Genomic DNA, 20,986 nt, shown 5'->3' with positions numbered 1-20,986 from the left:
CAGCGTGAAAAACACTCTTTTTGCGGATTTTTTTTAAGACTATGGATTGAGAAAATGTATTTAAACTTTTTGTACATTATTGACTATACTCTTGGCAATATTCTGTAATTTTTTCATTTGAAAATATTTTTAAAAAGCCGATGACCTGATTGGTCCTTTTTGGTAAAAAATTAATGCTCATTTTTGAAAATTCATCTTTTTGGGATTGACTGAACTATTTTCTTAAAAGTTAACCTTTTCTGGTTAAATTTAACTGGTAGAAAATTATTTTTTTTTTGTTGCAAATTAATTTTTCAAACAGGAAATGTAACTGTAATATTTTTGGGCAAACATTTTTCTTTTCAAGTCAGCCATAAAGTAGAAAATTGATTTACAGTGAAACTCTACTAAAGCGTCGATTTTTGGGCTGACAGTGGATGGAAAATAACTAAATATAGCCCGCTTTTGTTTGTTCACGCCTGAGTGATCGACTGACTGAGAACCGCTGACCACGCGCACACCGCGCAGCTCCTGTTACACCTATCTGCGACGCGGCATCGATTCTGGGCAGAGCTACAAAAGGGAGGGCTATTGAAGGGTTTAACAGTATTTTCTGTTGGTTAAAAATAAATTATTTAGTAGAAAATTCATGTGTTTTGTAGAAAATTCGACTTTTCGCGTACAAAATTTATTTTTTCTTAATCCGTCTGATTTGCTGTGGATTCAACTATTTTTTAGTAAATTAACTTTTTGAGTTTAATTTACGTGTTAAATATTTTAAGTGTAACAATTCCATGTTTATTGAAAAATTATAATACAATTTTCTTCTCGAAAATTAATTGTGTGGTGCAAATTTAACTGTTTTGGCAGAAATTTCAAAATTAAGTTAAAATTAAATTATATATTTAAATAATAAACTACAGTGAAACTCTTTATTGGCCCTCCCTCCAATAGCCCTTCCGAAAATTGACGCCGCGCCATAGGTAGGTGTAAAAGGAGCTGCGCGGGTTCTGCGGTTCTCACTCAGGCGAGCACTCAGGCGAGAAAAAACAAAAAAATCAGCTGGCTATAATGAGTTAGTTCCCACCCATCGTCGGCCCCAAAATCGGCGCTATAGTTTAATTTAATGACTTAAAAATTCAATTTAGGGTCTGGGCTTGTTTTTCAAGGTTGATCTAATTCATTTCAATTAATTAAAATCTAAAATCACAAAGATTAAAATACTTAAAAATAGTCATAAAATCTTCAAAAAATTATTTAGATGAAATACAAATTAATCAGAAAGGGTAACATAAAGCAAAGAGCGGAATTGTTTACACTGAGAAAAAAGTACTCTTGAATCAAAAGTGCCAGTGCTTTTGAATTCCGCATTATTAATACCATAGCTTATGGCAATAATCCAATAAATTTTACTTTGAGTGAAATAATTCGAGTTTTTCAATCAAAAGTACAGTATTATAGATTAAAATATTGACCATTGTATTAAGCTCAAGCATATAAAGTTAAGAAAAATAAATGCACGTGTATTTCGAAAAAATTATGTATTTCTTGTTGAGGTAAAAGATTTCAATGCGAAGAAAAATCTTGTTGTATGAAACATAAATGCAAATGTTTAAAAAAATTGCGTAACTGAATGTAAGGCACAGTAAAATTGAACCAAAAGTATAAAACCTCTCCAATCTATGAAATATTTTTTTTTTATTCATGAGCGTATACGAATGGTTTAAATTAATATATTTTCGAATCTGCCAAAAAATGTAAACACCATCAAATTGAGATGGAAATATATACGAAAGACACTGAAATTGTTTCAAAGTGTGAACTTGGAAATTTGTCATCGGACTACCGAAAAATCCTCAAACATAAAACTCCAAAAGTTATAAAATTCCCGAAATGTAAATATCCCGAATTGAAAAATTCTTGAATAATAAAATTAGCTACAGTTTATAATATGAATCTATTTGAAAATTCCATAAAAACAAAATTTCCGACAGAAAATTACCGAATTATAAAATGGCCGAACCAGAAAACTTCAGAATTTAAAATATCAAAAAAATGGTTTTGTTGAATTTTATTTATTTTTTCAATGAAATAAACAAATAATTTTATCAGAGAAATTTCTTTAATGTTAAAAACTGTGTAAAATAAATTTTTAAAAATTTTGAATAACAATAATTAAAAAGAGTGTGTTTCGAAATGAGCAATTTTGTTTAAAAATGTGCATAGTCTTTAAAATAATTTATTTATACAATTTTTATAAAATTATTGTTATTTAAAATTCAAGAAATAATTTTCATATAGGTTGAAAATGGATACCAAATTTCTTTGATACACATATTTGATCATTGTGTTTTTAATGAATAAATAATATTTTTTTTTAATGAAGAAGAACTTTTTTATTTCTATAATTCAGGAATTTCATGATTCGGAAATTTTTAGCGGGGATTTTATTATCTGGGAATTTTACAGTGTCGGAAATTTTGTTTTTTAGAATTTTTCAGTCGTATCATTTGGCAGTATAAATAAAAATAGTCAAAACATATACAAACAATGAACATCTGAAGAAAATGTGCCAAGATTCTCATAAGCATTGCTAAATAATTAAATGTTGAACACATGTATCTTTAAAGTTCTAGTTTTCATGAACAAATGGAATGATAAAACAAAATAAAAAAGCCCAGTTTTCACCAATAAAATATAATAATTATAGTAGAATTATTTATTATTATTGATCTAAATATAAGCATAAATTAATAGATAGAAACAAAAATACTAATAATTATGTAATAATTTTTTTAAAAAAAGAATATTATTCACTTGATACAAGTAATCACTGAATAACTAATCAGAGTAAATATTTAAGTCAAAACGTCAAATAGAAACAAATAAAAAAAGTGGAGTATATTATACTATTTAGCCGAAAACGATCAAAATATAAATTTTGCGAATGTTTTTTTTAATTATCTAACATTGTCTATTTTCAATCAGTAATTACTTTTTGCAATTATTAATTTACTCAGAATTTATCATGTAGAATAATGTTATAGAAAAATCAACTAACATTTATTAATTTACTATTTAACTCTCAGTCCCAGAAAAGATTGTTTATATCTACAAGTTTTGACTATAATTGAATTCTTTTTGAAGTGCACATTAAAGTTATTGTACCTTCTTATACATGTATTCAAAAAAGAGAAAAATTTTTTTAAATTACCGAGATAGAAGCTTTTAAAATTTACATTTCTTGAGAAAAAGTGTCTAACACAAAACACCTTAAAAATTTTAAGAATATTTGTTTTAATATTGTGATTGTTATTTCCCAATGATTTTACTATTTTAGAGGGGAACAAATTGATCGCCGGGGACATTAAAAATTATTATTTGACATATGTACAATGCGAAAAATAGACAAAAAAGTTGTCAGATAAATAAAAGATTTGATCTGGCGACAGCCTGGTCGTTAGATATGCCCTTTACCACTGGGCCAGTTACGCAGGCTGAAACGTGCAGCGCGTTACTTGGTAAACATTTGGCAGCCCTGTCGCACAGTGGTCTGAAATAGGAATTTACTGTTCATAATCGCCAACAGGTCGTATTTCTTAACCGATTTTAAACTTTATTTCTAGAAATGCTCCGCAATTCATTTTTAAGAGAATCTTGTTTTGTTTTTTTTAAATTTTTTTCACATAGCAACAATATATAAACAAATATAGTGACAAAATTGAACATTTTAGCTTTGTGAATTTTCATCTCAAGAAAAAATACAGATAAAAACTCACTATTAGCTAGAATTATTGCAAATCCATTCATAGAATATAATTAATTTTAATAATATTGAACCTAATTATTATAAAAAATTTTTATAAACAAATTCTTATTAGTGTTTTTTATATCATAAATAAATCGTTTATTTCACGCTAGTTGCTAATATTTTTCATAAGAGTCATAATTTGTAACAAAAAAATTAGCATGAGTTAACAGCTATTGTTTTTAACAACCTTTCTATAAACAAATTCTTTATAAACGAGGTTTTCTCATAGATGAATTGATTTTTCTGAACAAAAGTGATTCACAATTGTCTTTAAAGCCATTTATATACTTTAAGCTTTATCAAACATAAACAATATAGATTGTTTATAACAATTTCGTTGAACAAGTCTCCTAATCGGCCGTTTCCTCATGAAGTTACGTACAAAACAGATGAAAGATAAGTGACTTCTGAATACGCAAGTACAGCGTTATTGCACCTTATTTTCACTTGTTCCTTATTTATTTTTCAGGAAGTTGCATAAAACGAATGAAAGATATGTAACTTCTAGAAACGCAAGTACAGCGTTATTGCTATGGACAGTTTGCTACAGAAATTGTTATTAACACTTACGCAAATTATTATTTAATGTCCCATATCCAATTTTGGAATCACTGTTAGTTTATTGTCGGATAATTTCCGTGGAAAACTATCCTTTTTGCAGGTAAAAAAAATAAATTATAGTTTTGTTAAAAGAATTGTTCATAACAATCATATAGGTTATCCTTTATTTAATTTTGTTAGTTAATCACCGCAATAAATTTCACTTTAATAATTATTGAAGAAAAAAACATTTTTTTCTACGAGGAAACGGCTGATTAGGAGACTTGTTTAACTAAATTGTTATAAACAATCTATACAGTTTATGTTTGATAAATCTTAAATTATATAAATGGCTTTAAAGACAATTGTGAATCACTTTTGTTCAGAAAAATCAATTCAGCCATGAGAAAAACTCGTTTATTATGAATTTGTTTATAGAAATTCTTTATAATGATTAAGTTAAATATTATTAAAATTATTTATGTTCTATGAATGAATTTGCAATAATTCCGGCTCATAGTGAGTTTATATCTGTATTTTTTCTTGAGATAAAAATTCACAAAGCTAAAATGGTCAATTTTGTCACTATATTTGTTTATACATTGTTGCACTGTGAAAAAAATTTTAAAAAAGCAAACCACAATTCTCTTAAAAATTAATTGCTGAGCATTTCGAAAAAAAAACTTTTAAATCGGTTAAGAAATACGACATGTGGGCGATTATGAACAGTAAATCCCTATTCCAGACCACTGTGCGTCGACCGTGATATTCATACGCTCATAATTTTTAAACAGGGGCCCACTTAAAAAGAAGCCAGCACTCGTGTCTAATTAATGAAAAGAGATATTTCGGGTTCCACTCGTGTACAAAACGTAGTTTTATAGACGATTGGACCCCAAAATATCCCTTTTTATCAAAATGAATCATCGTGAAAACATTAAATCTATTACGTGTCTCATTATTTTCGACATACTATCGATTTATAATAGTATAATCAACAAGTCAATGTTGCAGAGGAGGCATTTTTCTTGTAAGTCCAAAAGTGTCGAATGAACACCATCAGTATTTATGATATCGTCCTCAGCATGGCATCGTAGCTTTAGTGATAAGGCGTGCAATTTTAGGTGGGCCGTGCGTGCGTTCGATTCTACGCGATAGCGGATAATTTAATAAAGTGCATTTCTTATTAGTTATAAGTAATACGTCTTCCCTAACCAAAGTCAATAATTAGTTTAGTTTAGAATAATGTATGGAGTATATAGATAAGAATTAATGTCAATAAAAATACAAGAACACGAAGGAGTGTATATGTCAGAGGTTAAAGAAAGTGTAAATTCTTTAGATTAAACTTCTGCAGAACAAATGTCTTTTGCATTTGAATCTATACTTTCCTTATTTGAATCACAAATTTCTGTCAATAGATTATGGCAGTGTGCTATACAGTTAAACTTTTCTACTCTTGCAACGATACACTGAAAAAAATTTAGGCAAGCAGGTGTCTTCTTAGTGGCAACGCAGCGCCACCACGACGGTTGGTGTAGCGGCCAGACCACATCTAAGTAAGCTATAGTAACAAAAGTGCGAGCAGATCCTTTCCTATGTGTTGGGAACGCAGCGCTCCCACAAAAAAGAATAAAATTACCCCACAAGTATAAACTATAACTGTATAACTCCGCGCGAAACTCAGCGTGGGGATTCCGTGCTCCCGTGTAAAGGGAGCGTTACTGTACAAATATTGTTGGGACTACAGCTGTTCCAATGGGGGAACAGAGCGTGCCCAATATGAGAGAGGATGTGTACCACGTTGCAGGTGAACAGCGCGCGACGCATTTGGTGTTCCAGCTCTACCACGTGGGCGAGCAGCTCGCCCAAAAAATTTTCAGTGTAGCATCGCACTTTAGAATTGAGAGCATAATGCTATTAAGTTATAGGATATATCGTTTGCTTAAAATTTCACATGTAGTTAACTTTATAATATTTTACTATAAGGTCTAGGACTTCTTCAGTTAAGTCTTATCAATTTTTAAATAATTTAATAATATTTTATTTGAATAAGAAATTAAGAAACAATAGCATGTGATCTTTAATTGATTAAATATGATTTGATCGAGCGCGAAAGCACCGTTTGATGCTTCAAACCCATATTTCATTGACTTAGAGGTATTTTTATCTCAGTGTACAGATAATCTGTGCCCGAGCTCAACGCTGCAAACCGATGAGCACAAGCGCAACTGTGCAGTAGCCTATATATGCTCCTAAGCCGTAGGTGGAGTACCAGCTGTATACGTGAATATGTTGACTTGCACAGTTTAGAATGACTCACCTCTGCACAAAAGCCGTTGGTAGAGTACCATCTGTGCACGTCTCATTGTCGACGTGTGCAGCAGGGAGTCTCTTATCTGTGAACCTACACCGTTTATAGGGTGACATCTGTGCACGTGAAAATTTTGGCTTACACAGTTATGAGTGTCCTATCTATTGACGTAAGCTGTTGATAGAGTACCATCTGTCGACGTCTAATGGCCGACGTGTACAGTTCAAAATATCTTATCTGTGAACGTACGCCGTTAATGAGGTACCATCTGTGCACGTAAAAATGTCGGCTTGCATAGTTTGGAGCGTCCCATCTATGCATGTAAGTCGTTGGTGGAGTACCATATGTGTACGTAGAATTATCGACGTGTGCAGTTCGGAGTATTTGTGAGTTATTCATTACCAAATAAATAGAAGGAAATTTTGCTTATACTTACTTGTGAAATTAAGAAAAGCAATGCAGGCAAAAAGTAGTATGGTGATCTTCATTTTTTTGTCCAAGTAAGGATAATAGTAGAGAATCAAAAAATTGTTTTTGAAGAATTTTATGAAAGTCAACCTCTAAATTGGATGCTTTAAAATTCAGTGGAATGGCAAAGATTGTTGTTCTCAGTTTTTATTATTTGTCAAAGCTTGTAGACTTATTACTCATAAGATTTTGATAATTATTGACGCTTATTATACTCTTATCATCAGCTTTACACTTTAGATGTAATAAAGTACCTATTGCGCAAGAAAAAATGAGAAGATTGAATCACTGTTTTTAATATTCAGTCTCCTGCATTTTCATAAAGGCTTTAAAGAATTCCATTGTACAGATAGGCAGAAATTAGGAAGGCTAATGTAAAAATGAAGGTGCGAATTTAACAGGGAGAACAGCGCTCGATAAACAAAAAATGATTATCTAAGCGTCTCTCGAAATCCAAATTTTATAGTTAAGAAAATTTTATTTTCAAAAGCACGGCCTTAGGAGAGATGATATGAAGGAAGATTTTTCCATTTAAAGCTATTTTTTTATAAATATATTTTTTTATGAAATTGAAAGAGGAGAAAAAAATTCACAACTCTAATTCCTTTTTAAAACATTAATCTTCATAACTCTGCCAAATAATATTAAAACTTTTTGAAATCTAGTACACGCATACATTATACTTTAGTAATGCCTGTAAAAAAAGGACAAAATTTAAACTGCCTATTATTTAAAAATTATTAATTACAAATTGAAATCGTTCAGTTGTCATATTTTTTATTTTCGCTGACTAAAAGAATCGAGGAAAGTTCATGGTTGAAAAACTTCTCAGTGAGGAGGTTGGTATTTACTATTGCAGGCAGATTTTTGACAATTTTTATATCGATTAACTAATAATTAATAGACTTAAGTCATTTATAGGAAAGGATTCAATGCCATCGATGAGGATTATACGCTCTCAGATAGTGCTCAATGTTCACTGAGTTATCGTTAGCGGCGGCATAGAATGTCATTTTATAAAATAGCTATGTCCGTCAATTTTCAAAGAATCAATCTAAAACAATTCCAGAAATCGTATCTGAATGGTTAGGAAAAAATTCCTTACTGAATTTTTTTTAACTCCGAACTTCCTTTGATAGTTTCTGTAATTGAAACTAAAAAAAAAACATGATTACCTGCCGATCTCGATTTACAATTAATATTATCAATTAACAGGCGGCAGCTTAATTTTTTTAGAATTTTTAAGCATCGCTAGACTATACAGCGTGTTTATACCAAACTTTTCTATTAGAAAACATTTATTTTACTTACTTAATTTTATTATTCCAAATTTTCATTTGAAAATAAACTCCGAACAGAAAATTGTTTCGTCTTATTATTATCTGAAAACCAGTATCTTAAAAAGTATTAATTTTTTTAATTTAAAATATGGATATCACTAGGCGCTTGGACAGTATTTTTTTTTTGCGTTTTCGAGTGCGCATCCCCTTATTGGACTCCGGAACCTCAATTGTAATCCAAAACTTTCGAATGCTTAAGGTTATCTAATTCTGTCTCATATAGGATTGCTTTAAAAATGTTTTAAACAAATTTTTAACCTATCATTCGAAACTTTCTGTAATAAAATCGCCGATAATTCATTAATATATTACGAAAAAGATTTAAAAAACGACGAAATTATAAGTACTAAAATATTGCCAAATTTCCCAAGATAAAAAGAATAAGTGAATAATGTATAAATTTCTTCTTTTTTTTTAGAAAATTCGATAAATTTAATTATTAGAAGAGATCAGGAACTTTAAGAATATTAGGAAATATTTTTTAATAATCTTGACAGCTTTAAAATATTATAGGAAAGGCAAGAATATTTCAAAATATCTAAGAAATTCCACGCATTTCTGTGTTTCAAATAATTCCGGAATAAACAAGAATAAAGAAAAACTCGAGTTAAAAAGGCCAATTCAAATTTCAAATAAAGTCCCGTTAAAGTACTGGACACAGATCAAATCGGTACTTAAATATAAATTTATTTTAATTTTATGAAATTCAATGTAATTTTAGGCGTTTTATTACTGTGTAGTACAATTTCGAAGATTTGAAATCCCCATACATTCAATTTCATAGATTTGCAATCGAAAACTCTTTAATTATTACTTTGTGTATGTAGTAAGATATAAATTGAAATGTTTTTTGTCTTTATTAATTTAATTCAAAATGCTTTTTTAATTGATAATACTTTAATTAAATTTAATGCATTGCCTCCATGTGTCCGATTTCAAATTATCGAAAATTTTAGAATTCTCGTTTAAACTGCTATGATAGCAATAAGTTTAAAATCGCTAATTTTTTTTAACAATCAACTAAATTTAAAAAAAGAAAGATGGTGGGAAAAATAAAATTGAAATCAAGAACAATGTTGCAAGTCTCTAGCAAATTCCGTCAGGATGAAGTAAATGCAGTAGCTGGACATGGTACCATTCAAGGATTAATTAAACAAAATTAAATTCTAAATTTTCCTTCAATTAACGGAAAAGAATTGTACACACCAATATAATGCACATTAAATGAGCACTACGAAAAGTGGTGTTCAATTAACAATACGATATTCTGCCTTATCTCCCTTGAACTCTTAATTATATTAAATCCAAATCTAACCGACTAAATTGATAAAGCATGCTTTACCTCAACGGTCAGCTTTTTCTACTGACAAAGCAGTCGTCTTAAAATTTTAATCAGTCAATATTTCTGACTGAATAAATTACTTAAATTAACCAAAAATTGGTATGAATGACCAAAGGTTTTTAGTAACTGTAGATATTTCGCTTTTTAAAAGATTCAAATTAACCAAAATGTATTAGCAAGCACTTTAAAAGCTTTGGATTATATCATTAAATATTACTGATTTAATGTGTAAAAGACACTGGTTATATGATTCTTAGAGTGGCCACGGAACCGGAAAACCGAAAAAACTGGAAAATGTGCGAGAATTTTATGTGACTAGGAAAAACCAGAAAATGACACAGAATTTATTTTTTGACTGGGAATTTTACAAATTTGTAGAAAAAAATTCTTACAATTTGATTTAAAAAGTTTAAAAAAATAATCAGTTGAATCTTTATCTTTTTCATTCACGATGTCACACAATTTAAAGTGCCTAATTCAAAAATATTTCACTTGAAAAATTTCGATTTTGAGTTTTAATTACTTAAAAAATAAAAAATTAGTGGCATTTGAAATCGACAATTTTGGATAAAAAAACCTTTTTTGTTGATCAAAAGTGAATATGAATTACAATAATTTTTTTAAATTGAACTTCAAATTAAGGATTGGAAAGTTAATAATAATTTAGTTTACAAGATAATTCAGAATCAGTTTAAAATTTAAGAATATCCAGATTTTAACGTTGAGATTAAAAAAATTTTAATTGGAATTTTGAAAATCTTACTGTCCTTAAACAATTCTAAAGGCCTAATGAAAACATTAAAAAATATTTTCAATTTTCAAATCACTTTAAAGTAATTTATTTGTAATCAAAGGCTTTTATCAAATTTTAAATATTGTTCTATGCTAAAATTTGAAATTTTGTACTTGAGAATGATAACAATTGGTGATTAATTAGACATATTTGATTCCCCATTTAAAAGCGGTAATTGTCAATCAAATATTCAAAACAAAGCAAAAAAATAAACATAAAACTTTATAAAAATTATTCGCTTTATTTCAAAAATTTAATTTATAAGCAAAATTGTTAAATTTTGATGTATAATCAATTTTGAACATCTATAGTTCCTAGAAAAAGATCTACTAAGTTTAAGATATATTCAGAAGGTCTGAAAAGATTTCAAAAATAATTAAAAGTTTGAATAAACGTAAAACAACATGCAGATGTTCCAAGATTTTGAAATAAAATTTTCAAGCTTTTTAAGCAGTTTGAAACTATTGTAAATGGAAATAATTTAGCTTTTAATTTAAGAAGAGTTCAGTTTATAACAAAAATTGAATCGTAAAATTTGTTTCTTTCTTGCTTAAAAATGATTAAAATGATGTGGAGCTCACGTTTTATTTCTTTAAATAGAAAATTTGTTCAGCTTCATAGTTCGAATTTTTGATTTCATTACACATGAAAAATGTTTGCAAATCGGGAAAGATTCGGGTAATGACCGGGAATTTTTTATGTTATTAAAACGGCCTCCCAGAATGAAAAAAATGAGGTACATTCGTCTTTACTGGTTTTTGTTTTAAAACTGAAGTCTTTTTTTGCAAAATGACGTTCTTTAAATAAAAATTCATGTATTTGATTCAAATTCCATGATCTTCGTTAAAAATTTGTTTCCAGTGATAGAAAATAAGTCTGAAAAAAAACATCTTATGAATCGGTATTTTTTGTTGAATTTAACTGTTTTTGATTTGATGCAAATTCATCCTTTTGTTTAAAAAGTGATCTTTTCTAATTGCATATTCCAAGAGATAGGATTATTTTTTAATACTGATTTGATCAGTCTGTCAAATTAAATGATTAACTGAAAGTAACTTTTTCCAAAGATACTTAGTACTTGGATTTATTTTTAAATATTTTTTATTACTATTATTTTCATATTATATTACATTTAAATTATTATATTTATTATATTACATTATAATAATCGTTTAAATACGAAACTTTACAATTGGAATATGAAAACTTAATATCTTTAGAACAAGAATTGGTATATTCAGTAGCAAAGATTTATATTTTATGTATTAAAACGCAGAATAAAAAAAATTGATAATGACATATTCAAACAATTTAAAAGCAATTATAGGAATAAATAGATTGAGGTACAAAAGTTAATATAAATATTCTACAAATTAATATATTACCCAGGTTTGGAGCAGCAGATTACAAAGCATTGCTCAAGATTCTAGAAGTTTTAAATGTATTCTAAAGATTTAAAACATTTAAAAGGATTTTTGAACGTTTTACAAAGATTTATGAGCATTTTACAAAGATTTTATGGATTTGAACGATTTAAAAGAGGCGTGTACATTAGGGTGGTCCAAAATCATACCTGTTGACATTGTTTTTTGGATTAGAGGGCATGCCACCCTCGAAGTTTGTGAGCAAAAAGTTCTCTCCATGCCGCAAAGGCCCAGAAAATCCCATAAGATTAACATGGGGAAATTTTGGTTTTCGAAACAATGGGATTCAGGTTTCTGGATTTATACTTAGCTTAGGGAGATATTAAGAATTTGTTAAGGAGTCTCTAATCAATCATTTCTATTAAATTACTCCAAATTTTGATGCCCCCCCCCCCTCCTTGTGGAGCCCCAGAAATGCCCCAAAAAACTGAAATTGACATTTTTGCCAAAAATTTACACATAAATGCTCTGTTTTTCCCTTTTTGGAAATAAATTATTTTTGTTTGTCAAGCGGAATTTTTAAAAGTATTTTTCAACTAAGTAACAATTGTTTAAGCAATTTACTTTTGCCTAAATATTTTTTTTGCTATCAGTCATTGAAAGGTAGATTTTTAGGTTTGATTGGACAATTAGACATTTTTAGGCATAATGATCTTTGTTTTTATCATTTAGTATTTGTTTAAACAATGAGTTATTATTTAATTGTAACTTCTTCTTAAAAATAGGTATAAAACTCTAGTTTAAACAAAAAATGAGTTAGCTTTTCTGTTTATTATTAAATATATGCGTCATTTAGATACTAGTACTAATATACTAGAATACTAACAGCTAATTTGCGGGATCAACACAAACAAAAAAAACTTACTTTGAGCTTCAGAGGACAAACGAGTGTGTCTACGAGGGAGATTTAAAGGAAAAGAATTATAAAAATAATTTCAGAACGACAAAATTGAATGTCATTTTTATAGAATGAAGTCTTACTAAAAAAATAAGCTTAGCATGACCAATGCAAAACATTTTATAAACAAATAGTAGTTCTTTAAAGCATTTGGTTGACGTGTAAATATTTAACAATAAGCGATATACTTAATTAAATTGAGACAAAAATCAGATTTTTTAATCACAATTTCCAATAAAATGTTACATTAATATTTAACAATTACAATTAACAATTAGAATGACAAATTACCACAATAATTGCAGAAAAATAGAAATTTCAAACACTTATTTTCGAAAAAAATTGTTTAAACAAACCAAATTAATTTAAACAAATAAGAATATATTACAAAATAAGTTACTAGTATATAAATAACGTAGATATTTAATAATAAGCAGCAAAGCTAACTAAATTTTTTAAAAAATTGAGCTTTATGCCTCTTTTTAAGAAAAAGTTACAATTAAATAATAATGAATTGTTTACACGAATACTAAATGCTTGAAATAAAGATCGCTATTCCAAAAAATAACCAACTGTCCAATCAAACATGAAGAATATACCTTTCAATAAGTAAGTGCAAAAAAATGATTTGAAAAAAAAATTGTTTAAACAATTGTTAGTTAGTTGAAAAATACTTGAAACTATTCCACTTGACAAGCAAAGATAATTTATGACAAAAAAGGGAAGAACAGAGCATTTCTGTGTCAATTTTATGAAAAAATGTCAATTTAAGTTTTTGGGGGCATTTTTGGGGCTCCAGGGGGTGGGGGCATCAAAATTTAAAGTAATTTCAGGGAAATTATTGATTAGAGACTCCCCAACAAATTCTTAATATCTCCCGCAAGCTAACTTTAAATCCAGAAACCTGAAATCCATTTTTCCGAAAACCATAATTTCCCCATGCCAATCTTACGGAATTTTCAGGGCCTTTGCAGCACGTCTTAATATTAACCGATTGGACTCAAACTTGGAGGAAATTTTCTTTTCCGGCAATCTCACAAAATAGGGGAGGGGACATGTCCTCTATTCGAAATTCGGTTGTTTGGACCACCCTAGTTTACATCACTAGTTTAAAAATATTTCACAAAAACATTACAAGGCTTCTAAATATGTATTCATAAGATTTAAAGGATTTACAACATTTTAAAAAGATTACAGAACACCTGATTTCAAAGATTCTAAAACATTTAGAAGGTTTAAAAATATTACACTAATTCGATGATGTCAACGAATAAAATATATTCACAAATATTTCAAAAGATTTCACAAAAATTTCCCAAAGATTTCGAACATTTCAGAAAGATTGCAAGGATTTCGAAGATTTGAAAATGGCGTTTACACCAGATTAAAAAATTTTCACAAAGATTTCGAAAATTTCTAAAAATTTTGAATCATTCAAAAGCTTTTAAATATTTCATAAATATTCCAAAGAAGTTAAACTATCAAATCAGGTTTTAACAAATTTGAGAAGATTTTAAAGGTTTTTATGATTTCAAACTAACACAAAAGATTTTATAAACAAATTTCAAACTAAGCTTTCACAAATACGTTACATAAATTTTACAAAGCTTTCAGGTATTTTATAGATTTAAGGGATTTCAAATATTTTACAAAAATTGAGAATGATTCCAAAAGAATTAACAGAAATTTTAAGATTTCACAAAGATTGTAATTACTTCAAGAGGTATTCAACGAATTCACAAAGATTTCATAAGGATTCAAAGGTTTCATAAAGACTTCAAGGATTTCAAAGACGACTTGTGTTCGCGAAAAAATGATAAATTATTTTACTTATAGTTTTTTTTCTTATAAATGGTTGGCCTTGTAATTGTATAATAATATACTTCATTTATACAAAATTTGTATTAAGTTCAGGGCACCTACAATGTTTGACCCTGAACTGTTACTTGTATTACCAATCCGAATGTGAGGCGGAAACGAAGTGATTTGAAAAAAAATGAAAAACCTATGGATATTTTTGAATTTAATTCAATCCAAGTTTTGACCTTATTAAAACCGATAATTTTCCTGTTTTTACTTTTAATTTTAAATGTTTCTAAGTCGAGTTATTAACCATTATGCCGTTTCTCGCAATTCTAAAAATTCTCACCATTTACTATATATAAAATCTTCAAACCCCTTCTCTCAGTGTGATTTGCGTGCAATGCGTGTGTTATATGTATATGTTTACGTACTATGTATATAAGTAAAGGTTAAGGGGGGTTCCTACTTTGTTGGGTAAAAAAAATCGTTTTGTTTTTCTTTTTGCATTTTCGGATAGATATATGTATCAAAAATATACGTGGAAAATTTCAAGTGAAAATATGAAAAATTTCGAAGGTTAGGGGCCGTTGAACGGAGCGGTGTCAAACGCGCTGGGCTGTAGCAGCCGGGTGCTCTTCGGCGGCGAAACAGGTTCCGATTTTAGGCTTGTTTTTCACGTGAATGAGGAAGGTGGCTATATGGACCTGGCATAGCTGACTAGGCGTAAGTATTCTCATTTTCTGAACTTTATTTAAACAAATAATTGTTGTAAATCTGATGTCAAATTCGTGATTTCTGACCACTTGAACTATGAAAATCATATGAATCTTGGAAAAAAGTAAATTTACAATATTTTTCATTGAATAAATTGTTTAAATAATTTTTTATTGCAACTATGGTACCAGATTTGAAATCAGTGATATCGAAAGCTATGGAAAGCATATGCATCATTCAAAAATTGTAATTTGTTTAAAAAAATTATTTATAAAAATTGTTTCAACAAAGAATTTTGCAAATTTGATGGCAGATTTGAAATCAGCGATTTCAAAAACATACGAAATGATAAACAAGTGTAATTATGGCGCAAAAGTTCGACATAATTTATTGTGTTTTTTATTAAAAACTTTAAACGCGTTTTTCTCAAAACCACGTATTCCGTGTTGGTGGAAGTCCCACAAGGCGCAAAAATTGAGCAATCACTGTGAAACTTTTTTGACATGTTCTCAGAAGGTGTCCGCACAAAGTAGACTACAATCATTAAAAAATATTGAAAATTGTTTGTTTAAAAAAATAATTAGTAGCAAAAGAACGTGAAAAAATCCATTTTTTCAAAATCTCATAACATCCTCATTTTTCATTTTTTATTCTTTATTCTAGTCTACTTTGTGTGCTATAGTGTATAGATTAAGAAAATATTTAAATTTTTTGTTTCAGGTCTTTTCTAAGGCGGACAGATCTTCCACCAGCGCGAAAAGTCGCCGCCGACCACCCACCATTGATCAATGCCCTCTCCCCCCTTTTCATGTAGCGAACCATCAAATTTTATAGTACTACAATAAATATGGAAAAACAATTGTGAAAAATTTCAGCCGATAGTAGAGTCCGGACTTATTAGAATTTTAGGTATTTTTACAATTTGAGACCCCCGTTCGATCAGCAACGTTCAATTGGCGACGCACATCTCGCAGTGTCTTATTTCAAGTGCGTGCGGACAGGTTCTGCATATTTTAAACCTCCGATTTTAAATTATAACATCTCAGATTGGTGGTCATAGACAAAATACCAAACCGATTATCAGCCCTCTCTAGACCCCCATCGCTTAAAAAAATATATCCGTGAATAATTTATAGAATGTATGACCACCGCCACTCCCAGTAAGCTGTTACATGATTCAAGTACGGCGTCTTACAATACCGTCAAGCCAGGCAGCAACTTGACCGTCTGTACGTTCCAACAATCCTGAGCGAGAATTTCTATTAGGTTCTTGAAGTATTAAGAGAACATTTTTGTTTTCAGGCAATTGACTATTTTGGTCTTGAGGTTCGAGAATTGATGCCAAAGCAAAATTTGTTCGTCTTGGTATAAAACAGCGGTATTCGAGAATTTCAGGAATAGTGTTATTCTGAATAGTCTTTAGAACTGCAATCATGACATGGTCACTCCTGATTCGTGTCATAAGGATCTCTTGTGGACCATCTCTGTCACTTGGAGCGAAATGCAGAACGCCAGTAAGAATACGGTCACCTGCGACTTGTACAAAAACGCGGACTTGTACAAAAACGCAGCTTCCTACAGGAGGATCCAATAATCCTTATGAGGGAATTCCAATTTGGCGGGCTGGTGTCAATGACCCTGGCGTCGATGCACCGAATTTCGTAAGTATAAAATAAACATTTATGAAATTTTTGTTCTTTATAAAACTAGATTCGAGCTTCCGCGTTGACCTAAGAAGATTTCGAAGCATTACCTCTCAATACGGCGCTCATGATCAAAATTTTATAAAATATTTTTTTAAAGGTGAATAGCAGAAACCAACAACTTCAATATATAACAATTTGAACAATTATTTTGCCAATAAAAATGTAAAAAAATCGTATGTTTTGCATGAAATGTAAAAGTTGTCAATTGTTTGGAGTAGTAAATGTTCCCGAAAAAATTATGTGGTAATATAATTATAATTATTTAATTAACAAATTTCTATTTGTTTGAAAAATGTTTACTTGCTCACGCATTTTCTTTAAAGAACTTTTAAAAAATAGTTTAAAATGAAAAAGATAAAATTTTTGCAGTGTATCGAAAGAATATGTGAAACATTTTTTCATTTTTTAAACAAACTTTATACAATTAGTTGGAAGCTTCTAATGTGTCCCCTGAAGGTTCATATCTTTCTTGCATCTTCTTTTTTATTCCTTTACACAATCCCCACACACTTACTTGGTGGTGGAAGGGGGACCTGCAGTATAAGGTGGGTTCCGAACCACCAAGAGCAACAGCTTTACGTACTTAGAGAATACTTTTTTCTCTAGAGGTACCGGTCCTACGACTCTTCGGAGATGAAAAACTCCCTTGCTAGGCTAGTGTTCACCGCATGGGCCGCCGAGGCTCTTCCAGAGTGCGAGGGGGAATCGAACCCGCAACAAATACAAAAATAATCATGATACATACAATTTGCTTTTTATTTTGCAATTTTTGAAGAAGCAATCCCTGGCAGAGTTACATAAAAAATGTGCTATAATTGATTTAAAAGTGTTTCGTATACTGTAGAAAAGTTCACAGATTGCAAAAAATCGAGTGCGAAGCACGAGATACGTGATGAGAATGTGTTCGTCAAAGCTAAAAGAGCTTTAACAAAAGAGAGTTGAAAATAACAAAATTACAGTTTTCGGTCCGTTCCCCTTTGATTTTAAAAGGTCTGTGCCCGAATGCAGAAGAAATGCAAAGACCAAGCGCGGAGTGCGATTGCCCTCAATCGCATGCCGTAGGTGCGCTCAAACTCTCGAGCTAAGCCTTTTTAACGAAAGAGAATTCACAATTACAAAATTACAGTGGTGAATGTTTTGAGTCTTAATTTTAAAATGATTGCGCAAGAATGTGCGAAAATATAAAGACCGAGCGCGTAGCGCATGGTATATGCATAATCGAGCGCGAAGCTCAAGATCAATAAAAAATCGAGCGCGAAGCGCGAGAACCAACAGTCGCGAGCCTTAGGCGCGCGAGTTTACTTTCACTACGTTGAAAATTAACTTTTTTGTTGAAAATCCATAGTGACGATTAAAAGATTGATCTTTCTTGTGTAAAATTGACGTCTTTGTTTTAATTGTTCCTATTTTAGTGGAAAATGAATCTTGTTTTCAGAAAATACGTCTTTTTGGTTGTTGATTCAACTATTTTGTTAAACATTAGTCTTTTATAGTTAAATTAAACTGGTAGAACATTCGTTTTTTCTGTTGCAAATTACTTTTTCAAAAAGGAAATATAACTGTAGTATTTTTGGGTAAAGTCTTTTATTAACTACAGTGAAACTTTACTATAACGTCGATTTTGGGGCTGTTGGTGGGTGGAACGTAACTTATTATAGTCCGCTCCGCTTTTGTTTTTTCACGCCTGAATGTTCGCCTAAATGAGAACCACAGGCCCCGCGCCCCACCGCGCAGCTCCTCTTACACCTACCTGCTATAGAGCTATAGAAGGGAGGGCTTTTCAAGGGTTTCAATGTATTTTCTGTTCGTTTAAAATACACTATTTAGTAGAAAACTAAAAAAGTAAAAAAAATAAATATACATAAGTAGAGCGTTAACCAAACTTCGTCGAAGCTACTTTTACAGCGGAATACTATACATATTTTTCTACTAAGACAATTATACCGCTTCTATTCAGTGTGTGTGTTTAAGAATGTACTTACCTTATCTCAAGTTAAGCAGTTAATTAAATTAGGCGTTACACGCCTAAAAAAAAGGTTTCGTAGCTCATTATGACGGCAGTTAAATAATTTAAACCTCCCCCTCCCATAATTTCTATTACCTCCTAACCCTCAAATCACGCCTAATCTATGGCTTTCACCTCGAAGTTGATCCTCCTCTACTTGCCCCTCTCCACAATTCAAGAACTCATACTCTCCTTCCTCTACTTCCCTTTCCCAGCCATCACTTATCTTGCCTTACTCACCTGCACTATACCACTAGCCTTGTCTTTACTTCCATCACTAGCCTGCCTTAGTTACAATCATTTTGCCTAATTCCTTCACTTCCTTACTCTAATTTCTTCTCATGAATTTATTTAATTTTTCCTTCATTTAGTTACCCTTTTTACATTTCCCCCTATATCCCATCTCCTCATTTGCCATGATTATTTTCTTATTTTCTCTACTCCATTTTTTATTTCCCTCGTCCCTTACTTTCCTACTTCCCCTCTTCTCGCCATCTACTTCTCATATTCTCACTGGCCTAACTTCCCTCAATTTCTCCTCTTTCACTGCCCTCGCTTTCCCTTACTCGCCATCCATTTTTCCTTCATTCACATACTTCCTTTGCCTCACGTTCGCTACTTCTTCTTCTCTGATTGTCCTTTACTTCTCCTACCAACCCTCCCTTCATTCTACTAACTTTTTTTTCCTATACTACTTACCCTACTCTTACTTTTCCTCCTTCGCCTTCCCTCACTTTTCCTATTTGCCCATGACCCCCTTTTTTCTCTCTCTCGCTTCTTCGATAAAAGTACGAAGTGCACTAAAGCTGAATATTTCTGTAAAGCTTATTTGATTTCTTCTATGATTTTCTACGAATCACTTTTGAACGTTTATATATGAAAATTACGTTAAAGAATTAAATTTTTTATATTTACAATTATAATTATAATTTCAATTAAGTACAATTTGGCGTTGATGCATTACGTCTTTGTTTTACATCGCGTTGAACTATGCAACGAAATGTGTAACAAAGTTGTGTAAAATCTAAAAGACAGTCTATATCGAAGAAGTCTCGAAACTATGGAGAACAGTTCTATAAAATGATAACCGATTTCTCGTCGCAAAAAATTAATCTCTTGTAATAATATATTATTACTATTACTCTAATATTTGTTCACATGTTTAAGTACACAATTATTTACTATTACACAATCACTAGACTCTTTATAATCGCACGCTTTGAAAATTTTTATTCGCCGCGGGGTTCGAACCCTATAAGTTTCGTATTCATAATTCCTAACGCCTAAAGCCTCTTGGCTTACCTAGCTGGAAGTATTATGAAAAAAATCTGAAATATAATCTAAAGCTGTTCATGGACGTCTGCAAATTTCTGTGAAACATTCTATAACAAATTTTGCTACGCTTATAATAATATATGTACTAAGATTTTCGATTTTAGCAATATTACAAATTATTATTGAATATTTTACGTGATGAAACAAGATTTAAACTAAATTCAAAAATATTTTAAGATGTTGTGAAAGATTTAAAAAAAAAAACAATTTTTTTTCAGTGGAAAATCAATTCTTTTGATTAAGGGTGCAAATTTTTGGTTGAAAATTAATCTGTTTTAGCTGGTTGACGTTTTCTTTTCAATTGAAAATTCATCTATATTAATGAAAATTCAACTGTTTTAGCGAAAATATCTGTTTTCGGCTTTGTTTCAGATTTAAATATTTCTTGAAAATTTGTGTTTTTTGGTTTTTCATTTATTTTTTCTAGATTTACATTTTATATTTTTTCAATTTTGCACATTTGGAATTGAAATTTCTTGACTTTCAATATATATATGTGTGTATGTATGTGTAT

General features: G+C 30.2%; 1 protein-coding gene across 1 annotated transcript in view; it reads right to left on the bottom strand.

The window, feature by feature from the left end:
* LOC117171836 (carbonic anhydrase-related protein 10-like) overlaps positions 1–20,986 on the bottom strand; it is a 201,710-nt gene that overhangs the window by 106,996 nt on the left and 73,728 nt on the right. The window lies entirely within an intron of this gene.

The sequence above is a fragment of the Belonocnema kinseyi genome, chromosome 1, assembly GCF_010883055.1.
Source record: "Belonocnema kinseyi isolate 2016_QV_RU_SX_M_011 chromosome 1, B_treatae_v1, whole genome shotgun sequence".
Lineage (NCBI taxonomy): Eukaryota > Metazoa > Arthropoda > Insecta > Hymenoptera > Cynipidae > Belonocnema > Belonocnema kinseyi.
This window is presented reverse-complemented; position numbering and strand designations above follow the sequence as displayed.